The following is an 8,878-nucleotide window of genomic DNA, read 5'->3' as shown; positions in this document are numbered from 1 at the left end:
TCACCAATGCAGAAAGGGTCCACATTCATTCATTCCTTTTTTTTTGAGATGGAGTCTGGCTCTTGTTACCAGGCTGGAATGCAGTGGCATGATCTAGGCTCACTGCAACCTCTGCCTCCTGGGTTCAAGTGAGCACGTCGGGCTAATTTTTGTATTTTTGTAGAGACCGGGTTTCAACGTGTTGGCCAGGCTGGTCTTGAACTCCTGACCCCAGGTGGTCCGCTTGCCTGGGCCTCCGAAAGTGCTGGGATTGCAGGCGTGAGTGCTTGCCGCACCGGGAGAAGTGACTACAGCCTGTGATGGAAGTGACCCAGGGAGGGCGAAGAGGGCAGAGTTTCGGGGTCAGTGCTGGCTTGAAGGGTCGGGGTCTTGCGGAGGGGGTGGTCGTGGCTGGAAGCTGGACGGGTTGAGCCTGGTCCCACGAGGGACGGGAGTGCGGGCGCTGCCTCAGCAGGTGCGTGGGGGAGCTGGGGGGAGTTTCTAGGGATTTATTTCTTCAGTCGAAGCGTCTTTGTTGGGTACCCACTGAGCGCCAGGCTCTTTCTCAGGCCGGGACAGAGGCTCCTTTTCCTCAGTGGCTTGGGCACCGGGTCAGCCGCGGAGTGAGAAGACGGGCGAGGTGAGAGCGAGGAGGGAAAGGACGGGGCGGCGTTCGGGGTACAGCACATCCCTGGAAATCCGTCAACACTGGGGCGACGCCTTCGCTCGGTCCCGGCCGACCCGGGTCCCGGCGGGCGACACCGTCCCTTCCCCACCCGGGACATCGAGCTAACGACTCCCGGAACCTCCGTTTTCTCATTCGTGCGGTGCGGAAAACGGGCTTGTGACCCGCAGTGCCGGCCGCGGGGAGGCCGGGGACCTGTTGGCGCGCAGGCCGGGGACCGTCCGCACCGCCCGGGGAGCAGCGAGGGCGCGGGGACGGCAGGGGCGCGGGGAGCGGGGCGGGCGGGCGGGGCGGGGCGGTGCTGACCCCGCCCTGGTCCGGAGGGGCGGTGCTGCCTCCCGCCGGGCTCCGGGCCCTGCCCTCCGGCCGCCGCGCCCGGGCCCAGGCTGTCCATCGCCGGCCGCCGCGGGAGCCAGAGGTACGGGGCGGGGGGTGCCGCGCGAGGGTGCGGCGGGCGGGGGCTCCGGGCGGGGAGGGGGCGCGAGGGCCGAGGGGCTGGGCAGCGGCCCCCCCCCGGCCACCTGTTCCGGAGGCGACATTTGTGCGCGCGCGATCCCCGTGCCGCGGTACCGGCCGCCGCCTCCACCCAACTGCGCCCCGAGGTGCAGCGCGGCGGCCGGACCCCGAGCCCCGGCCCTTGCGGGCGTTACGCGCCCGGCCCGGGATCCCTCGAGGGCAGCCGCGCCCGGCCGGGTCCCGGGGCTGGAGAGGGGGCGTCGGGGAGAAGCCGGGTCCCAGGCGGGCTCTGCCCCGCCACCTTGCACGAGTCGCGCTCCTCCATCCAGGGGACGCGCGGTCCCGCGGGAGGCCGGGGTGCCCGGCGGCGCTGGCCCCGGAGCGGATGCGGCTGGGGACGGGGGTGGGCAGCGGCCGGCTGGAGGGGGCTCTGCCTGGCGGGAGGCGTCGTCGCCGGCCTTAGGGAGGGCCAGGACTTGGACCTGCCCAGAAGCGGGAAGGGCCCTCCCGGTGCGGAAAACGGCCTCGGAACGAGCCGGGCGCGGGGCGAGCCGGTGGGAGTCGCCCGGCCTCCGCAGGCGCCCCTCCCTCCTGTCAGCTGGGAAAGGTTGAAGGCTGAGCGGGAGCGCAGCTGGGCTTGGGAGCGGCCGTGCGGGGGCACCTGGTCCCGGCGTGCAGACCGCCTCCCTGCCGGGGCGAGTCCCCTTCCCTCGGTTTCATCATCTGTCATCTGGGGGGACGAGTTCCCACCTCCTGGGTAGTCTCGGCTGAGCCTCTGGCCTTGAGAGGGTTAAAGCGCCGGCTCCGTCTCCCCTGCACCCACCCCGCTTTCCGTCGACACCCTCTTGCGGCTTCCTCCCTTCCCCGGCGCTGAGCGGTTGACTGTTCCGCGAAGGCCCCTTGGGGTCACCTACCCTGCATTCAGCGAATAACCCGAGCACCTCGTGTCTCAGGCCAGGTCTGGCGTTCCACTACGAGCTGCCCAAGGACTTCTCCTTTGTCGCCTCCTCCCAAAGAATGGGGGAGCCACCCTTCCCAGGGTCCCATAGCAGACGGGTGGGCCAGGCCTCCCTGAAAACTCGCCACAGCTCTCGCCAGCCCCAGACCTTCTCCAGGACCCGAAACCCGGCCACCCTGGGTTTCCACAGCTGAAATCCCCAAAAAGAGGGCCCCCAAATCAAAGGAAAACAAAATATAAACGGAAAGAAAGGGCAAGGAGGGATGGAATCCTCTCTGTCATTAGTTTTTTGTTTGTTTTTTAGGGTCTTGCCCTGTCACCCAGGCTGGAGTGCAGTGGTGCAATCTTAGCCCACTACAGAGCAAACTGCTGGGCTCAAGCGATGCTCCCACCCCAGCTTCCCAAGTGGCTGGTTCTGCAGGCACACTCCACTACACCCAATTTTGTTATTAGTTTTGCTTTCAAACATTCTTCTAATGCTTTGGGTGCCTGTCGTTGCTTGTCTGCTGGGACAGCTCAGTCTTAGAGGATAAACTTTGACATGGACAGCCATCTAAAAAATATGTTTTGTTTCCTTGTGCTAATTGAAGCCCTCTAGCTGCCGAGGGTAATGTGTCCGTTAATTTCCAGTTCCTGTGATGGGCCCTGGGACTCCAGTGTGGGGCAGGGCTGGGAAAACCTCTGCAGGTGGCTTGTGTGGAATACCAGGAGTTTGTGACCTACCACATCTGCCCCAGCAAGCGACAGCCAAGCCCACCTGACCGTGTGCCAATGGATTCAGCCCGCCAAGGATGCAGTCCATCTGGGATGCAGGTCCCAGAAGGTGGTGGCAGGTGATAGCTCCGCCACCAGGCCGGCCATCTGAGTTCTGGGGTGTACCTCCTCCCACTCTCCCCAGCTGCCGGCTTCTTTGGGGACCTCCTGGGTGTGTGTGCTCACAAACTGCTGTTGATCACCCTGCATTTTCTTTTTTCTTTTTTTTGAGACAGAGTCTGACTCTGTTGCCCAGGCTGTGGAGCATTGGCACAGTCTCGGCTCCTGCAACCTTTGCCTTCCAGGTTCAAGCAATCCTCCTGCCTCAGCCCTGCTAGTAGCTGGGATTACAGGCACATATCAGCATGCCCAGCTAATTTTTGTATTTTTTATTTTTTTTAAGATGGGGTTTCACCATGATGGCCAGGCTGGTCTTGAACTCCTGACCTCAGGTGATCCACCCACCTCGGCCTCCCAATGTGCTAGGATTATAGGCATGAGCCACCGCGCCTGGCCAATTTTTGTATTTTTAGTAGAGATGGGGTTTTGCCATGTTGGCCAGGCTGGTCTCGAACTCCTGACCTCAGGTGATCCACCTGCCTCGGCCTCCCAAAGTGCTGGGATGACAGGCCTGAGCCACCGTGCCCGGCTACCCTGCATTTCGTTGGCTCACTGCACCCTTCCCTTCAGATTGGAAGCTCCTGGAGGGAAGGAGTCTTGTCCAGATCCCAACACCCAGTGCCAGGCCTGGCACCTAGCAGGTGCTTCCTGAATGCTGTTTGAATGAACTAGCTGAAAGAAGTAGGAAAAATCATTCCTGTTTGCATACTTGTAGATAACTATTGTTAACATTTGCCTTTTTTTCCAGACATTTTAAAAACATGTTTTTATAGCGGGGAGAGGTGGCTCACGTGCGTAATCCCAGCACTTTGGGAGGCTGAGGTGGGTAGATCACTTGAAGTCAGGAGTTTGAGACCTGCCTAGCCAATATGGTAAAATCTTGTCACCCCTAAAAATACAAAAAATTATCGGGTGTGGTGGCAGGTGCCTGAAATCCCAGCTATTGGGGAGGCTGAGGCAGGATAATTGCTTGAATCTAGGAGGCGGAGGTTGCAGTGAGCAGCTGAGATGGTGCCTCTGCACTCCAGCCTGGGTGACAGAGCAAGACTCCATCTCCAAAATAAATAAAAAATAAAACTTAATAAAATAAAAACGTGTTTTTCCATATTTGAATATGTTGTCTATATACAATATTTTTCCTTTAGTATAATTTCATGAGCATTCCTTATCTTTCAAACATTTTTTATACTTTTCAATGCTTGCATTTTGCTACATCATGCTGAGTTCTTGGATCTCTTTTTACTTTAAAAAACTATATTTGGCTCTTTTAGATAATGTTACATCAAATTTATACAGCCGGGCGCGGTGGCTCAAGCCTGTAATCCCAGCACTTTGGGAGGCCAAGGCGGGTGGATCACGAGGTCGAGAGATTGAGATCATCCTGGTCAACATGGTGAAACCCCGTCTCTACTAAAAGTGCAAAAAATGAGCTGGGCTTGGTGGCGCGTGCCTGTAATCCCAGCTACTCAGGAGGCTGAGGCAGGAGAATTGCCTGAACCCAGGAGGCGGAGGTTGCGGTGAGCCGAGATCGCGCCATTGCACTCCAGCCTGGGTAACAAGAGGGAAACTCCGTCTCAAAAAAAAAAAAAAAAAAAAAAAAATTTATACATACATTTGTACACTGCCAGTTATTTCCTGGGAAGTAATTAACCTGGTCATCAGTGCATAGGAACTTTTAGAATGGCTGTATGTTTGTACACCCAGCTAGATTTTTCTTGGTATTTCCTAGAAATGAAATTCCTGGATCAGAGTATGAGCATGCAGGCACTGTGTATGTTGCTTATTGATTGGTTTGAGCTCATCAGTAAGGTTTTGACCCTTGTCTGGTCTCTGTGTGACAAAGATCGTTCCCCAGTTTATTATATGGCTCTCATTTGTGGGTGTGTGTGTGTGCGTGGGTGCGTATGGGGGTGTGTATGTAAGTGAGAGAGAGAGAGAGAGAGAGAGAAAGAGAGAGGAGCAGCAATTTTAAAATTTTACTTTATGTGTGTGCTTTCTGATAAGGGAGAGTTGGCTGCATTTATGAGCTGATAGGAAGGCCAGAAGAGAGCTCAGCTCGCTCAGGTCCAGGAGAAGGAGGGATAGGTTCGTAGGCTGAAGTCCCTGAGGGCTGAGGAGGTGGGAGGATGCGCTGCTGCTCCCGAGGGACCTTCTGAGCTGGTGAGGACAGGAGGCAAGAGGGAGGGGCTGGGGGGGGCACTTGGTGAATTGGCTCTGATCCTCCCCAGAGGGAGCTGGAAAGTCAGCAGAGGGGAGGGCTGCAGCCCCTTGGTGCTTCCTCCCTGGGAAGGAGCAAGTATGAACACTCCCACTGATGGATGATACCAGGAGGGGAGAGCCTGGCTCGGGGCCAGTCCAGGCAGGGCCGGTTCAAAGCAGGCTGTCCACATACCTACCACACGCCCTTGGCGACTGCTCTTCTCTCCGAAGCTCCGTGTCAGAGTTGTCAGGAAGTGGCACTTCGTTGAGTAAGTGTCCTGTCCTCTCCCCTCTGGACAGATCCTGGGGGTGCAGGCGCTTCCAGCTGCACAGAGTTGGCCACAGGACTGGGGAATCCCCTTCCTTTCCAGGCAGGTGTCCACATACCCTCCCCTGTGCCCACACTCTCGCCCACCACAAACCTGCTCCAGCAGGAGCACCACAACCTTCTGGGGTCGTGCCCGTGCAGAGTGTGAGCCGGCAGGCGGGAGCCGGATGGGCGGCACATGAGGGCAAAACAGGAAGAGTGTCTCTCTTCACCTCCGCTGTTCGAAAGTCATTGTCCCGGGACCCAGAGAGCCCCCACCGTCTGTGGCCGTCGCTGGCTCCTTTCCCTTGAGTTGGGGGTGGGCCTCTATCCACTGAGCCCACATGAGGTGCCAGACACTGTTACCTGACCTTACCAGACCCTCTCACTGCCATGTTCTCTTAGTCCTTTTTTTTTTTTTTTTTTTGAGATGAGTTTCACTCTCGTTGTCCAGGCAGCAGTGCAGTGGTGCGACCTCGGCTCACTGAAACCTCCGCCTCCCAGGTTTAAGCGATTCTCCTGCTTCAGCCTCCTGAGTAGCTGGGACTACAGGCATGCGCCACCATGCCTGGCTAATTTTTTGTATTTTTAGTAAAGATAGGGTTTCTCCATGTTGGCCAGGCTGGTCTCAAACTCCCGACCTCAGGTGTCTCAGACTGCGCCGGCCTCCCAGAGTGCTGGGATTACAGGTGTGAACCACCGCGTCCAGCCAGCACCTGATGTATCTCTTTACTAATTTTCCCCTACTAGAAAGTCAGCTCCATGAAGCCAAAGACTATTCATCTCTTCCCTGCTGTGTGTATTTCCTGACCATGGAGCAGGGCACCACAGCATCAGCGTCCAGGTCTGACCAGATGAGGAAGATCTGTCTAGAAGGGTCCTCACAGATGACCTTTTCTAAGCTCTTTATTTTACAGCTGAAGAATTGAGGCTCAGAATTGAGGGGGAGGCCACAGAGCAGGTATGTAGAAGCTAGAAGACAGGCCCCTTCTTAGGCTGTATTCAGTTAGCAAAGATTGTTAATTATAAGAACACCCAGTGCTGGTGATGCTGGGGTGGAGGGAGGATGAGCACTCTTTTGCTACTTTTTGTTTGTTTGTTTGTTTGAGACAGAGTCTCACTCTGTCACCCAGGCTGGAGTGCAGTGGCATGATCTTAGCTCACTGCAATCTCTGCCTCCTAGGTTCAAGGGATTCTCCTGCCTTGGCCTCCCAGGTAGCTGGAATTACAGGCATCCACCACCACACCCAGCTAATTTTTGTATTTTTACTAGAGATGGGGTTTTACCATGTTGGCCAGCCTGATCTTGAATTTCTGGCATCAAGTGATCCACCCACCTCAGCCTCCCAAAGCGCTGGGATCACATAGGCATGAGCCACCACACCTGGCCTTGCTATTTGTTATTTTTGATCTTTAAGACAGTAAAACAAAACAAAACAAAAGACAGTAAAACGGGTGAAAGTGAAGCAACATGGGAACTTTCTTTTTTTTTTTTGAGACGGAGTTTCGCTCTTGTTACCAGGCTGGAGTGCAATGGTGCGATCTCGGCTCACCACAACCTCCGCCTCCTGGGTTCAAGCAATTCTCCTGCCTCAGCCTTCTGAGTAGCTGGGATTACAGGCACGTGCCACCATGCCCAGCTAATTTTTTGTATTTTTAGTAGAGACGGGGTTTCACCATGTTGACCTGCATGGTCTCGATCTCTTGACCTCGTGATCCACCCGCCTTGGCCTCCCAAAGTGCTGGGATGACAGGCTTGAGCCACCGCGCCCGGCGGGAACTTTATTTCAAAGAGAATTAACTCAGGACTGTTATAACTCAGACTGAAGTTTCTAGATGCCCTTTCCATGGGCATTGCGTTTGCCAGGCAAGATGACCCTGTGAAGAGCGTTCCCTGCGACTCGTATCTCTGGGATTTCTGTGCCTAGCAGGTGACCAAGTCAGAAAACTTATCTCCATCCAGCCAGCCTGGCAGCACAGGAGATCTCCACGACTGTGTGTGTGTGTGTCCGTCCAGAGTGAAGCTGTAGGAGCCCAGGTTCAAGGTGACTTAGTGCTTTCTGAAACCTGCCAGGGGTTCTGGGAATTTTTGCTCTGCCCCTGAGAAGCCAGCCCCACCCAGCCAGATCCAGTCTTCCTGTTCAGAGCTGGAGTGACCCTGGGAGGGAGGGATCACCTCTGGAAGGAAGAAAGGCACTCATGAGGCTGGCAAGTAGTCAGGTACTTTACTATGAAGAGTTAAAGGCATGTGACTTTATTTGTACCTTCAATTGGTGAGGCAGCTGGATAGAGTTTATAGTTTGCAAAGGGCATTCCCCAGGATTAGTTATCACTTATGATCCTGGCTTTGTGGCAAGACTGGTATCATTTACTCATCCCTTCAAAAAATACATATTGAGTCTGCCAGGCACAGTGGCTTATGCCTGTAATCCCAGCACTTTGGAAGGCCAAGGTGGGTGGATCCCTTGAGGTCAGGAGTTTGAGACCAGCCCAGCCAACATGGTGAAACTAAAAATACAAAAATTAGCTGGCATGGTGATGTGCGTCTGCAGTCCAAGCTATTCAAGAGGCTGAGGCACGACAATCTCTTGAACCCAGGAAGTAGAGGTTGTAGTGAGCTGAGATCATGCCACTGCATTCCAGCCTGGGCAACAGAATGAGACTTGGGGTGAAAAAAAAGAAAAAACAAAATATAAAGAATATGTATTGAGCACTGACTATGTGGTAGGGTCTGTGCTGGCTGCAGGGGAGGTGACAATGAGTAAAAGCAGCCCTGGTCTTTGCCCAGTTCCATGCTATCATTATGTCATTGTTTATTTAATCAGCCTCTTCAAGAAAGACCTTGGGTCCTTTCAATTCTTTTGCAAGGGCAACCAAATCTGTGACCTCGTGCAAAGTCAATCATCTGTAGGATAAAGCCCCAGAGTGAGATTGCATGCTGAAAGGGTCCATGCCTGTGCAGTTTTGACAGATGTTGTTAAACTGCCCTCTGCAGCCTCTGAGCACTGTCTGCATGCCTGCCTGCTTGCTCACAGCCTTGCCCAAAGAATGTGTCTGTTGAGTGTTTTGGATTTTTGCTAATCAGATAAGTGAGTGCTGCTATCTGAGCATGTCAATTTGCATTTCTCTTACTTATAAAAAGATCCTTGCTCTTGGTTACTTGTTTAGAGGTCATAGTCTGTATGTGTGTGAATTGTTTTTGGTCCATTATCTTTTGGGATGTTGATCTTCTTATTGATTTCTGGGAGCTCTTTATATATTAGAAAAATTTGACTTATGTGATGTGAGCTGCATTTAGGAGGTCCCAAGTTGTCATTTCTGTTTTGACTTCTTTTTTTTTTTTTTTTTTTTCTTTTTTGAGACAGAGGCTTGCTGCGTTACCCATGCTGGAGTGCAGGGGTGTGATCTTGGCTCACTGCAA

At 54.4% G+C, this 8,878-nt stretch overlaps 1 protein-coding gene across 1 annotated transcript in view; it reads left to right on the top strand.

Annotated features, from left to right (window-relative positions):
* The first annotated feature begins 1,009 nt into the window (after positions 1-1,009).
* Positions 1,010-8,878, top strand: part of A4GALT (alpha 1,4-galactosyltransferase (P1PK blood group)) — a 28,906-nt gene continuing 21,037 nt past the window's right edge. The window contains exon 1 of the mRNA XM_039463262.2: positions 1,010-1,082. The gene's annotated coding sequence lies outside the window, so the exon portion shown is untranslated. The remainder of the gene's footprint in view (positions 1,083-8,878) is intronic.

This window comes from Saimiri boliviensis, chromosome 21 (assembly GCF_048565385.1).
Source record: "Saimiri boliviensis isolate mSaiBol1 chromosome 21, mSaiBol1.pri, whole genome shotgun sequence".
In the NCBI taxonomy this organism is placed as follows: Eukaryota; Metazoa; Chordata; class Mammalia; order Primates; family Cebidae; genus Saimiri; species Saimiri boliviensis.
This window is presented reverse-complemented; position numbering and strand designations above follow the sequence as displayed.